The following is a 14,552-nucleotide window of genomic DNA, read 5'->3' on the forward strand; positions in this document are numbered from 1 at the left end:
TCTAGCTGTGTCCTGAGCTGTTCTTAACATGTGAACATATGGGCTGCCTATACACGTGTTCATTCATGTGCTAATTAGAATGCATTGGAGCCGACTCAATTAATCAAGTCTGCTCCACATTCTAATTTGGATGCTCCAGCATCGCCTCATTGTCCTGTGTGATTTTAAATGATGGCAAGGGTGCTTTAGGTAAACCTCATTGAATGAGGTTTAAATAAAGCATCCTGGAGCCATTTTTAAATGTGCAGGGGCTTAATACACATGAAGCATTTTCATTAGAACAGCTGTCTGGGAACTGCTCTAATTAGAACACTCCCCCCCGAGCATGTGTACAGGCAGCTATGGTTCCTACTACTACTCCCCCCCCATCATTTTTCCACCTACCTTATACCTCCTTTCTCTTCCATCTTTCTCTTTTGCCTTCCATGTAATGGGAGTCTCACTTAGCCAGCCACATGTGACTAGTTAAGCAAGCTAAAACAGGCACACCCCAGAATTTTGGGGATCACAAGCCCATACAACAAGACCAGAGGTGGGAAGCCTGTCACTATAAACCAGGCTGGTCACATCAGCCTGCATAACAATATTGTTTAGGAAGAAATTATGACACTTCTTATTTTTTGCCAGAACAGTTTAATTGAGTCTCCTCAGGGAGAAGCATCTCCATCTAATTCAGCTCTTAATTAACCCCGCACACCCCAAAGAGGCTCTGCATCCACTTGTAAATTAAATATGAAAAGCATTATTTATATAGGAACAGCAGCCTAATGGTTCCAGCTCCGATGTTTATAGTTACTAATGATGATAGACCTGGCATAGAGAAATTGGAGGGGAGAGGGTGCCTCCTCTTAAAAACAGAGACAGATTTCCAGGGATCATATACGCAGAGTGTTAACAAGATCTTCCTTCCCTTGATTAAAAACAAATGCAAGGGGTTCACTATCAGAACAGAGATGGAAAGGCATCAGCCATATGCCTGAGAGGTATCTACATTCATGAGAAACCAAGATTAGCCCCTAAAGAAAACATGTCACCACTGTTCCCAGGGATTCTCCCAGTTCCTGGATGATCTGTAAAAACCTTGGAGTTAGGAAAGGTTGCTGGTGGGGAATGAAAACTCTTGTCACATTCAAGCCCTACTCTGGGAATGGAGAAGAGAAAGAGAATTGGCTGGAGGGAGCTAGGGAAGAATGGTTGGGATAGACGGGACATGGTGGTGAGGTCTTGTGGGACTTGACCAAGAGCAAACAGAAAGAGACATTTTGCCAGCTCAGCTCATGGCTACACTTCTGGGTTTGGAGTGAACAAGCAGGATCAGTCCAGCAAGACATGCTCAGGAACATCCCTGCTAGGACATGCTGCTGTCACAGTGTAGACCTATCCTGAGAGGGATACTCTGGTCCCAGGTGACATGGTCTAGGTTATCAGACTCAGGTACATGACTGAGTCTACACTTGGGAGCAGAGATCAATCCATGTGTAGCTCTGCAGGTAAACCAGGTGTTCCAGGTGACATGGTCTAGGTTAGTGGTCTCCAAACTTTTTTGATCATGCACCCCTATCAGTAAAAAATTTTTGAGCATGCACCCCCCATATATGTACATTAATTGGGGGTGCCACTGAGGGCACCACTGTCAATCTCTCCATGTTGTGGAACTCCCACTCTTCCCTCAGGATACCTCGCGTACCGTACGTGACACGTGACCGTCTGACAGACTGAGTGAGGGCGCCAGTGTCAATCTGTATATTAAATATTATTAGTAAAGCTTAATTTATTTCTTATTTTTTTTAGATAAAAATAAATAGAAATAGAAGTTCTAATATTTTCTTCCTGCACCCCAGTGGATCGTCTTGCGCACCCCACTGTAGAGACCACTGGTCTAGGTTACCTCAAGACATTTCTCATCCCTTCTCCCTGCCTTCCTGCTCCTCTGCCCACAACACACAGCCAGCCTAAGTGTATAGTTTCCGAAGCCCCCACTACGTGCTGCTTTGCAGGCAGGACTCAGAGCCATGTCTGGCACAACCCATCTGGCTCTCACCTTGCACACAGTTCTTTGTTCCTCGGTTAAATTTATACATTAAAAAGGAGACGGATAATGGGAAGATATTAGTTCTCAGGGGGAGCTTTGCAACCAAGGAAGAGTATAATATTCCCAGTGTAATAACCTGAGTCTTATCTTGTGTTTAGCAAGATGAACCATGGGATTAGGTCAAGTCCAGAGTCACCAGGTTTATGTGAAAGAGGAAAGTGGAATCTGCTTGCTATAATGAGAAATAATTTTGTATCTGATAGGAGCCAAAGAGAAATGGCAGATGCCTTTCAATCTCCCTTTCCCCTGGGGAGGGTGAAGTGGGGGAGGTGCAAAGTGTTAATGCACTTGCCTTTCACCCCAGCAGACCTGGCTTCAAACCTGAATTTCATCATAAATGAAAACGGCTTTAGGTCTCACTCATTTTACAGTTGTCTCTGTTTGCCACTATCACAAATCCACTGCATCTTGTGGCATGATTGGCAGCCACTTCTCAAAAGAGGCAGGTACAGGTCAAGGCAGAGATACTTCAGCAGGGCTGTGCGCGAGGAGCCAGAGACTGGAATAGCTGAAAGGTTGTAGGTCGTGTTTTCACAGAACTTTGAACCTCCCACTTCACCTCCGTACTTCAAGGGTGTGCCATCCCTGGCAGCTGCCATCCCTTCAGTATTGTCAGATGAGAAGCCACTCTCCAGCTTCTCACACTGGGGGAGATTTTTTTGGTGACATGGATAGGGAAAATATTCTCATTGTGTGAAATTGCCCCTGGGCTCAGCAAGTCTGACGCTCTTGACAAATGCTCTAAGTGTTTCTGTAAGTGTTTATTTGCCTTGCACACAGGTACATGATTGAGTCTACACTTGGGAGCAGAGATCAATCCATGTGTAGCTCTGCAGGTAAACCAGGTGGTGTTCCTGTGGTTATGCACAGGAGTGGGAGATTGTCAAGGGTTTCTATTTTTATAGGGGACAAAACCCTACCCCCCGCCACTCCTGGTAAAACCTATATTTTTAAGTTTTAGCAAAATCTAGCAAAAATAAATGGGTAATTCATTGCCTTTTTCATTAAACTGTCCCATGTCCAAGCCTCAGGCTACCTTCTGCCTCCTTGTGCCTCCCTATTTAAAAAAAGCTCCTTCCAGATAGGCAGTATTTTTTGTCCTTGTTTGCTCCCCTTGAAATATTCATCGTCTGGTTTAATTAAGTAAAACTAGTCTTACAAATTCTCAGCACCAAACTCTGGGTGTGTCTACATGTGTAAATTCTTCTGGGTGAGTTTGCTCCAGGGTAATTTACACTGGAGTAAACCCATCCTGCGCAGGCATCTACACTTCGGGAGAAGATTTGCTGCTTATGGAGCAGTCTACTCCCACACCCTCCTGCCCTGCACCAGCCCCCTGCACCAGCCAGAGGGAACTGGAGGCTATGGCCACAGCTGCCTGCAGCCGGTAGCTATCTTTAAAAGGCAGCCCCACTCCCTGACCACCTGCTTTCCTGGCCTGGAACAGCATGCAGAGTGTGGTGGCAGCATGCTGTGGCTCTGTTGCCAGAGCCTCCACCCACTGTGCCATGGCTGCTCTATGCCCAAGCCCCAACAGCAATGTCCACCACCACTCTGGGCTCCTGCTGGCACCCTACTTGCTGTGCTGACCTACCACAGAGACCACTGCCTGGCCATAGACAGTTTCAACCCTGGCAGCCCCCACCACACTACACAGCTACCTGGCCTGGCTCACTGCGCTCAGGCCCTCTGTCCCCATGCTGCTGCTGCCCTGACCCTGTGTTGCCACCCAGACCCAAGCAGGGACACCGACGACACACTCCTGGACACAACCACTGGGGCCATACACACACTTCTGGGCCTCTAGCCCCACTGCCTGTGGGTCAGCCAGGACTGGTGGCTGCCTGACGTCCAGACCACCTGGGATGACGAGCAGTGGCTGGAGTCCTTTTGGAAGACCTGGGCCACCTTCCAGGAGCTACTTGAGCAGCTCTGCCCACACCTGGAGAGGCAGGCCACTGTCAAGCACTGCCACCCCTCCCCACGGACACCCAACTGCCCTGCCCTGCTCAAGATGGCCATGCCCACCAGCCTCTGCTACATCAGCCACCTCTTTGGCATAGGCAAAGTGACTGCTAGGGAGGCCATCCTGGAGGTGTACGGTGCCCTCCAGGATGTGCTGGGGCACACCGTGCTCTGGGTGCACAGCTCCTGGGAGGTGGTGGCAGGGTTCTGTGCACTGGACTTCCCCCAATACATTGGGGCCCTGGACAGGACCCACATCCCTGTCACCTGCTCGCCCTGTGGTGACTACAACTACTACAGCTGGTGGGGCTCCAGCATGCTCCAGGCCATCGTTGGCCACCATGGCATCTTTACCAATGTGAGTGCCAGCTGGGCCAGCAGTGCCCACAATGCCCACGTGTTCCATAACTCTGTCCTGCCAGCCCAGGTGAAGAGTGGGAGCTTCATGCCAGGGATGCCAGACCTCCAGCTGGGAGCAGTGGTAGTCTTGTCCCTCCTCATGAGGGATGCCGCCTACCTGCTCCTCCCCTGACCCATGCAGCCAGACACTGGCCAGCTGGACCTCCCCCCAGGCACTTGTCAACTGGTGCCTGGACTAAGCCTTTCCCCTGTGGAGTGCACCTTCAGCTGCCTGAAGGGACACTGGTGCACCCTCACTGCCCACCTCGAGGTTGCCAAGGCCAACATGCCCAAGGTCATTGTTGTAGTCTGCATGCTGTAAAACATCTGTTAGGCCCAGGAGGATCTGCTTTGCAAAGCCTGGGCAGAGGAGGCACAGTGGGCAAAGGACTCCTAGCACTGGGAGTGTCAGCTGTCGTGGCAATGATCATGGCAGCCCCCCATCCTCCTCCCTTTCCACTGAGGTGCTGGACGAGCCATTCACCCACCAATGAGGGCCAGGGCACCGGGTGCAAGAGGCACTGGCCGACCACCTCCTCCTTCACTCCCTACTGTAGCCCACCTGGACAGCCACCCATGGACCCCAACCCCACCATGCACCCCCAGCACCATACTCACTGCAGACAGTTCTCAGAAAAGCACTTTATTCTCCTCTACAAGCACAAACTCCTCTCCCCCCACAACAGAGACCACCCCCCTTCCCTCCTGAACTGCACAGTCTTTTCCCCTCCGTCCTCCATACCAGGCAAAGAGCCACCCGAGCCCTGTGCCTGGAGAAGCTCCTAGCCACGGGGCCCTGGAGCTAAGCTGCAGCTGGCCTCCTGGTGGTGGGGCTGACTGGGAGCAAATTTTCTCTGTCAGCATCTACATGTGTATTACTGCACAGAAACTAATCAGGGGTTAATTTGTTACTTGTACTTACAGGGACCAAATTAACTCATGATTAAACCAAATTACCGCTCAGTAAGCATCTGCACATGTAGAAGGTGACACTTACTGTGCAGTAATTTGGTCTACTGCACAGTAAAGCATCTTGTGTAGATGTAATCTCCTATGAAGAACTATATAGAGACAGCAGGGATGGCCATTCTAAATCAGATAAACCTCAGGTCTGATCCAGGATCCTGTTTCCAACAGTCCTCACTTTGTGTGGTTTCTCTTGCAGAGTGCCTCGTCAAGCTCAACTGGATGCTGACAGAGTCCATCCCCTTTGGGCAGAGAGTACATCAAGGCTTCCCACTGTTGCACCAGCTCTACACCATCACTCTTGAGTCCTTCCTCTGCCTCCTGCACAAGTGGATGGTAGGGCTGGCACTCCAGGAGCCAACCATGAGAGTGATACTTTTGGCGTCTATCAGCGACATGCTCTTCACCATCCAGAAGCTGGGTGACCTGGAGCAAATGAAGGCCTGCCAATTGATCTGTTCAGACAGCCTCCGCTGACGGGGTCATCTGGATCAAGAGCTGTGGCCTGACGGTGGGTGATGGGTGGCAAGTGAGTTCACTCCCGCCCATGCTCCAAGACATCTGATAGAGTGGATGCTGGCTGCTCTGTCTGGGATCTCTGTCCCCCAGCTACCCTTCCCCACTGGAGAGTTGAGATCAGCTGGAAATCAGGGCATTTGAGCACTTACAGGCATGGAGGGGGCTCCTTCAGTGCCTTTCCCTCCATGGGAGGGTACTAGCCATCAACCAGCTTGTCCTGGCTATGCTCTGGTTCCAGTTTAATGCCCTGCCCATGCCCCTGGTTCTCCTGGTCAGCCTCCAGAGAGGGGCACTGGAGTTCTTTTAGCCAAGATGGCACTGGGTCTCTGCCACCCTGCCAGCCTTCAGAAGGTCCTGTGCAAGGGCAGTCCCCAATGACTATATCCCCCAGCCTTCTGGAGCTTGTCATGGGGCCCCTTCCTCAGCATGCCCCACAATACTCCCTACAACTGTACCACTTCAGCAGGCTGGGGGACACCAAGCCGGTCCACTTCAGAACAGCCCAACACCGCCAACTCTACACACTCTTGCTCCACAGACGGTACCATTCTGTCCTCGTGTCTGGAGACCAAGTGGCAGGACAGCCTCCATGAGAGAGAATGTCCCCAGTAGACTGAGGGTTTCTTGGTGCCTTATGTAGCAAATAGGCCTGTCTCCAACAGTGCTTACTATTGGATGGTTCAAAGGAAGGTGTATGAATGATGCAAGATAATCTGCTCCCACAGTAAGACTGATTCTGGTGCCTGATAGAGACAACCCAAAATCATGAATGTAAAATTTAACATCCCATCTGCAAAATGTGTCCTTATTAATTATGATATTCCCAAATATTGTTGAGATCCATATAAATGTCCAATCTATTTTTAAAACTCCTTCAGTTCTCGGCCGCAACAATAACTTCCAGGAAACTAATCCCACAGTTCAAGCTCACATGGTGTAAAACAGTATTTCATTTTCTAAATTTCTGAATTGCATCAATAGGCCACTTTGTCTTTGCATTATGAGACAGGAAGAGCAGAAGTTTCCCATCTACCTTCCCTTGGCCTGTCATTTTGTAGCCTTCTATCATGTCTCTTCTTGTCTGAGTCTTTCCTAAGGTAAACAAACCCAATCCTTTCAATCCCTCTTCCCCTTGGGATTTTTCAAGCCCTTGATCATTCTTATAGCCCTTCTCTGAACTCCTGCTACTTCTACCTTTTTGAGATAGAATGGTCTTATAAACACAGCATTATAGATAAGGTCATGCCATAGAGTTATATAAGGGTATTATAGTATTCCCCATATTATTCATCTTTATTCCTTCTGCACCCTAACACTGTGTTTGCTCAATGTACTGCTGTGATCCAAAAAAAAAAGCATACGTGTTTATTGAGCTGCCTTACAATGATGTGAAGGTCCCTCTTTGAATTGATACTGTTGATTTAGAACCCTGTAAAATTCACAAGTTGTTTAAATTTTCCACTCAAATGTGCATTACTTTGCATTTATTGACATTGAATTTAATTTGCCATCATAGTGTCCATTCACGTATCTTGTTCAGGTCCTTTCTAAAGTTCCTCACAATCTCTCTGGTCCTGACTGACCTAAATAACTTTGTGTTATCTGCACAATTTTCTATCTTCTTGCTCATTCCCCTTTTTATGCCATTAATAAAAATATTAAACAATGCAAGACTTGGCACTGAGCCTTGAGGGAATCCACAGTTAACCTTTTGCCATGATGCAAATTGACCATTTATTCCTGCTTTGCTTTCTGTGCCCTTCCCAGTTTCTGATCCATGACAATAGTACCTCATACCCTGTGATTATTTTGTTTCTTTAGAAGCCTCTTTCACAACACATTGGCAAAAAATTCTAAGTATATTATATCAACTAATTCTCCTTTACTCATCTCTTTATCAACATGTTGGAAGAAGTATAGGAGTTTAGCAAGAAGTGATTTTCCTCCATATAATACATATGGTTTGGCCCCTCTCTGTGATTTTCTGTTTTCAATTATCATTTCAATCATCTGGCAGGTACAGATGTAAGGCTTATTAGTCTACCCCCAGGGAATTACTTGTCATTACGTGTACATTTGCTACCAGATATACTTATATACTTAAAAGAATCTCTCGCTTGTTTTGGCATCTTAGGTATCTAGCCTTCAAAATCCATTTCCCTCAGTCTGCTATACTATATCTTCTGCTTATCAGCTTCACTATGGTCTGATTTCCAAATTTCAAAATATTTCTGTGTGGCTTAAAATGATTGCAAAAGCAGAGGCCAGGCATCCTGAATGTGGGGGTCTACTTCAGTTCTGACACTGAGCTACTCAGTTAGTGAATCTGTTTTACTAATTGGTGCTTCAATTTCCCCTTTGTTTACCAAGGGGATAATGATCCTGATGCACCTCCTGGGGAGGTTACAAGATCACTGGTGTTTGCACAGTTTATTCGGGACATTGTACAGGAGGTGGTGGAGAAGAGGTACATTTCGTGTAAGTGCTGTCCTTATGGAGATACATAATGGCTTTTTCTGGAGGATAATAACTGCTTCAAGAACCTCCTTTCCAATGCCAGCAAGTGAGTGGGGAGACTGTGAGCTCAGCAAGGCAAAAATACTTCCTGTGCTGGCACCACTGAGCACATCTGCAGCTGGAAGTAAAAAAAGGAGCCAGCAGCATGGAGCAGAACAGCTGTTTACAAATGGAACACAGATTCTCAGACATTAGCTAACGGGGAACTGGCTGGCTGACTCAGGAGATTAGCTAGCAGGCTACCGAGACTTTCATTTCTGTCAGCAGCCCCTGTCCAGCTCTGGCTGGTGATTCTCATCTGGTGGCTCTTCACTGGATCCTGTATGGAATGAGTTGGTGAGTCTTAGTCCAGATGGCACCACTATGCCCCATGTGAGTGTCACCAACTGGACCAGCAGTCTGAGAGAGGATGAGGACTGAACGGACAATGGGCACTAAACTTTTTGACTTACAAGCATGCCTGGGACGGAGATGAGCCAGGCTACTTGGAGTGCTGTGGGACAGACCCCAAACCCAACAAAGCAATGAATTCCCTTTGACTTTAGTCCTTGGAACAGGCCCAGAAGAATATTTGGCCAGGACTAGCACCATCCCCCCGCACTCAGTAACCAGCTACCACAACGTGCTGCTTGGGGAACAGGTGAGGCTTGGATGCTCCTGGCTCTTCTAGCACATGTGCAGCAAATAAGACAAGGGAGTTAGCTTGAAGGAGATGAGGGAGGACAGTCAGTGCCTTTACAGTGGCTTTGGGGATCAGGACATAGTGCCAACTGCAGGATCATGAAGCTTCATTTGGTCCATGAAAACCCTGTAGGGTGCTGGATATCTGCTCACTAACCAAGTGCCAAATTACACCCAACAAATCCACATTGCTAGGCAGATATACAGCAGAGCAAGCAACTGCCTGTCCCCTCCCCTACATGTCTTGGGCTAGGTTGTGGCTATAGAGCACTTGCCTAAATACAGGATGGCACAGAGGGGCTATACAACCGAGGCAGGGCTGGCTGACTTAACAGTGCTCTGCCAACAGTAGCTGCAAAGGCAGAGCCGCACCATCCTCTTGCGTGTGCCCTGCAGGCATGCATCTTGGGACAGTCCTGTGATGTCAGCAGACTTAGCTAAGCACCATGCATGTGCCTTCCCCCATCCTGAGGGTGGCTGGCTTGTGAGGGCCTCAGGGCAAAGATTCCTGTACCTTCCCTCCTTGCTTGCCTGCCAAAACCCAGCCAGCTGCAGTCTGTCCCTTTCACTGAAAGAGGAGGAGGCTGAGGGTGGGGGGGAGCAGTCTGCTACAGATGATGAAGGAGGCATAATTTCCTCTCAGGAAATAAGGGAACAAAAGCAAAGAAATGCAGCAGAACTAGAGGAGGCAACATGTGGTGAAATATCCTGTTCCACCACCTGAGTGCTGTCTCAGATGACATAGCTGCGGTCCAGGAAGCAGGCAGCCTCTGCAGCCTGCGGATCCATGCTCCATCCTGCTCTCCCCACACATAAGACTGGCGGGTACGTGGTTCTCCAGGCTGGCCCCCTCTCCCTCTAGCAACCTATTTGACCTGCTCCTGCATCTCTTCTGTGATAGAGCAGTCCCCAAGTCACAAGTCACATAGGGACACTTCTCCCATGCCCCTCCTAACACTGTGAAGGAGTTAACTAGGGCCTTTGCTCTCACTCTTTAGGGCTTTCTCTTGACAGCGAGAGGGAACTCCAGTCTCCTTCGCTCCAGCTGCCATCTGAGCCTGTGACTGATTCCCTCCTTTGCCGAGACTGTTCCCCTGAAGGTATTTATATTCCATGCTCTTGTCCCCGCTTTTGCAGACGATATAAATTTAGTTCCCTTTTTCTCTCCTTGTTTGTTTCATCCTCCCAGATGAGGATTGTTTTCATTGTCCTTCTTCATATTTCCTCTTTCTCTCTATCTAGAACTCATTTTGTCTCCCTCTGTTACTGGGTGCTGATGTTCCAGGAGAAAGGCAAAGGTAGATGTGGGTGCCTTCTGCCATTGGTTTGCTCTGCACGGTGTCACAGCTTGAGCTGCCAACATGTGACCTCTGCCATCACCCCTCAGCCTGTCTCATACTCTCAGCTGTGCTCCCTTCTCACCCCACTGTGGCTCTGCTTCTGTCTCTCCTTTTAGCATCTTCAGTTTCCCTTTGATGCACGGTAGCTCCCAGGCTCGAGCTCCTGTTCAAGGGGCTGATGAACAGGTTACAGGCCTGCCCTAAAACTCAAAGGCCTCTGAGGACACCTAAATCTAAATCTCATCTTTCCAGGAATTTGGTAGGACTTGGGATCCACATTGTTCTCATAACTGATTGCCTCCTTTTTAAATTCTAGCCACAGAGGCAGGTCCTCTTACGGAGCAAACGGGCCATAAAGCTGGCCTAACTGGGTATATGGAAACACTGGCCCAGGTAAAGGCCGCAAGTGGGCTCCTAGAAGAGCAAAGTGATCTCAGTTATGCCATGATCCCCAAAAGCTGCAGGACTGAGGTTGTGCAAAGGTGGCACGTAGTAGATCTGGCATTGAGAAAACTGCTTGGTTGGACCTGTGAAGCAAAACTGTCCAGGACCAACACTGTCCCCGGACTGAGCATTGGATTAGGACTTGAGATCCAAGGTTTTCTCCTGTTTCTCCTACTAACTTAGGTGACATTAGGCAAGTCTCTTTGCCCCATTATATTTTCCCCCATCTGCAAAACAAGAACAAAGATTCTTGCAGTAGACACCTAATTTTCCCCATGGTCTAAACCAGCAGTTGGGAACGTTTTCTGGCAGCGGGCTGGAATGACTCAGCTGAAGTCCAAGGCAGGTGGTGGCGTTAGGACCCAGCTGCTGCCACTGCCTCTATTTCTCCTTGTTATGTCACTGCAGTGTGGTACAGCACAGGTGAAGTCCCGTTGCCACCAAATGCTGCCAGAGTCCCCCATTCTGTGGGCTGGATCCCATGGCTCCATGGGCCATAGGTTGCTGAGCCCTGGTTTAAACTGTATATGATTAAGCAAATCACTTCACCCCCTAATGAGTAACTTCTGCATGTATAAGGTAGTGACCACAGTGGGAGCTGGCCAGATATTTGATGGCTTCAATACATATGGGTCAGTTTCTGCTGCAACTTGCTCTCTTTTACTGATATGCTCAGTATAGGACATCAGTGAAAGAGAAACCACCTGTGTAGCCTGAGCTTGAAGGAAGCCTCAAGTCTAGCTTTGGTAATGGGGTGAGAGCAGGAAATGGTGTCCTTGCTCTCCCTCTTTCTCTACCACTGCCACCCACACTCCTCAACCCCCTGCCACCAGTGTTGCCAGGAGGAGATGCTGGATTACTAAAACTCTCCAATGGCAGGTGGATTTAATGAGTACCATGACCCAACCCTGACTGACAAATTCTAGACTGGAGATTATCTCTGCTTAATTCTGCTCCAAGTAATCCAGTCTCAGCCACAGCTCCATGCTCCCTGGCCCCATGATTGTATTTGCTGTGGAATGTATGTAATGAAGAAGCCAGGGGTGGATCTTGTGAAGCTACTTGGGACTGCCCATCTCATTGTCAACTGTTGGGTCTGTATTTCCAGCCTTCCCCATCCCTGTCTCTGTGCTGACCTGTCCTGAGATCCACTTCCACACCCATGAGATCTGTTTCTGTTCTCAGATTCTTACCTTCCTTCTGGTGCTACATAGTAATTTTAGAGGATCCCTGCTCCTTTTGGTGGATCCAGCAAAACAGCACTTGTCCTGAAACCAAAACAACTGGTTACAATATACTTAACTATTTGCTTCGTTTCTTGATAACTGATCTATTTGGTCACTTCTGTCAGAGGCTGATATGCCAGGTGCAATCCTCTAGAACAGTGGTTCTCAAACATTTTTTTTCCCAGACCTGAGGGTCTTGCCAGACCACTTAATCTCTGTCATCAGAAAAAATAAATCAAGTGCAGGACCAAGTACAGATACTCTCAATTGTTCCACAACCTTTCTGCAGACCACCTGAATGGAGCTCGTAGACCAGTGGTGGTCTGCAGACCACAGTTTGAGAACCTCTGCTCTAGAAGAAATCTAGTGATCTATGGACAATCAGAGCCATGACAACTTTAGCAACCCAAAGGAGCTAAATTGCTAGAACGGCTAAAGGCACAGCCTCTTATCTCCTTATGATCACTGGGTTCTTCTAGGGGTCTGTTGTGCTATCATGTCCCGAGATGACACAAGCAGTTGAGAAGAGCTCTGCACGCAAGCGTATGCCAGGTGTTATCACCCACATGAAATGGGGGTCTGTCTATGTCCTGGAGGGAACCCATGTATGCCCTGCAGCAGTGAATGTGAGAATCTGGGCTGCCCTCACAATCCCAGACTCTCCTCCCTCTAAGGACCCCAGGAATGTGGGTGCACTCTTAGCTCAGCTGGCAGTGGTACTTCTCTTCAACAAGAAACTTTGACTGCTCCTTGTCCACCCCTGAGCTCATCTTTCTGAATGCAGGCCTGTGTTTCAGGGCATGAGTGACAGCCACTACTGTCCAGCCTGTCCTTTAGCAGGTAGCTGGGCAAGGCAGATGCGGGATGCTGCACCGGGGAGCCCAGAGCTTCACCACAGAGATCTTGTGGCATCTCTCCTCATTTCTGCAGCTTACCAAGCCCCACAGTCAGATTGGAAGAGACGTGAGGCTCTGCCTCAGCACACAACCCGACAGGCTGCGCTGCTCCCACCACACGTGCTGTCATCTCTTGTGTGCCTCAGAGACAAGCTGCCTCGAAAATAAACTGGAGCAGCTAACATACCCGGAGCTTGTTGTAAATGTGTTAAAACCTAATAGAGAGCACGTGCCTCATGCTCTCATGAGCAGAGCCTGTCATGGAGAGAGACAGGGATGGAAACAGCAGGGGATGGAGGGGATGAGCAGTCCAGTTTCTTATAGGGAAAAGTCAAGTATCAGCAACACTCAGATGGAAGCCTATGCCTCTACCTCTATCTACTCTGCTGGGTAAAGTGTGCAGTCCTGAGGGTCCCTGCTACTACAGCAATGGACTCTGCCGTGAGTCAGCTTCATGACTTGCACAGTAGTATATGTTAACTTACAGCAGTGTAGAAACTATGAGGAGATGGTAAAGATGGATCTGGGTCCACAACATTCAGCCATCAGCCAAAGTCAAGGTCATACACCTGGGAATGAAGGGTATGGGCCATTGTCACAGGATAGGCAACTGTATTTTGCAAAGTAGTGACTCAGAGAGTTAGCAGTCATGGAGCAGTGCTGACTGAACATGAGGTCCTGGCATGATGTGGTGGCTGAAGACTAAAGAGATCCTTGGAGATATATAAGCAGGCCTATGTTAAATAGAAATAGGGAAGTGTCATTACTGCTATGGGGCACTGATGAGACCCATTCATGAAGACGGCATCTGTTTCAGCCATCTACACGTGAGCATGGAGTTGACCACCTGGAAAGGGTTCAGAAAATACTTACAAGAATGACCTGAGGTCCAGAGAATCTGCTTGACAGTGAGACACAAAAAAGGCTCAGACAATTTGGCTCATTAAGGAGAAGGTTCATGTTTGGCTTGGTGATAATTCATAGTTGGCCAAATTTGTAGTTCACTAGAAAAGTTCTTATACAGGGCAAAGATTTCTGACAGTTAAAGTGTGTCTAGTTTAGCCAGTCCAACAGATGAAGATAGTTTAAAAAATTCAGATCAGAAATAATGAGTAAATTTAGAACAGCAAGGGTCATGACTCATTAACTACTGGAACTACCTATCTGGGGATGCGGTGAATCTGCCAACACCTGAAGTTTTTAAACATTTTTGTGTAAAGATTTGCATAACCAGAAGTCCTGAGCTCAATGCACAATGAAGTTCTATGGCTTGTGTCATGCATTGCTACCATCCTACAGATAATCGTAATAGTCCCTCGGGCTCTTAAAATCCATTAATTTATGAGTGAGGTGTTCTTATTAAGCGTTCAGTGCAGCAGCATGGTTGTTTAGTGGAGTGAGTCATACATAGCATATTACAACCTATTTTTGCTAGCCAGCAGCAATCCCCTATTTGTTTATTGTGGTAATTTGGGGTCCTGAATTTAATCTACAAAGCTCCATGTAG

The 14,552-nt window shown here is 48.2% G+C and overlaps 1 long non-coding RNA gene across 1 annotated transcript in view; it reads left to right on the forward strand.

Annotated features, from left to right (window-relative positions):
• Nucleotides 1-9,892: 9,892 nt before the first annotated feature.
• The window catches only part of LOC149871710 (uncharacterized), a 39,387-nt gene continuing 34,727 nt past the window's right edge, over nucleotides 9,893-14,552 (forward strand). The window contains exons 1-2 of the long non-coding RNA XR_016440555.1: nucleotides 9,893-9,964; nucleotides 10,138-10,239. This is a non-coding gene — a long non-coding RNA (uncharacterized LOC149871710). The remainder of the gene's footprint in view (nucleotides 9,965-10,137; nucleotides 10,240-14,552) is intronic.

Source organism: Crocodylus siamensis, chromosome 2, assembly GCF_052110815.1.
Source record: "Crocodylus siamensis isolate JL-2025a chromosome 2, ASM5211081v1, whole genome shotgun sequence".
In the NCBI taxonomy this organism is placed as follows: Eukaryota; Metazoa; Chordata; order Crocodylia; family Crocodylidae; genus Crocodylus; species Crocodylus siamensis.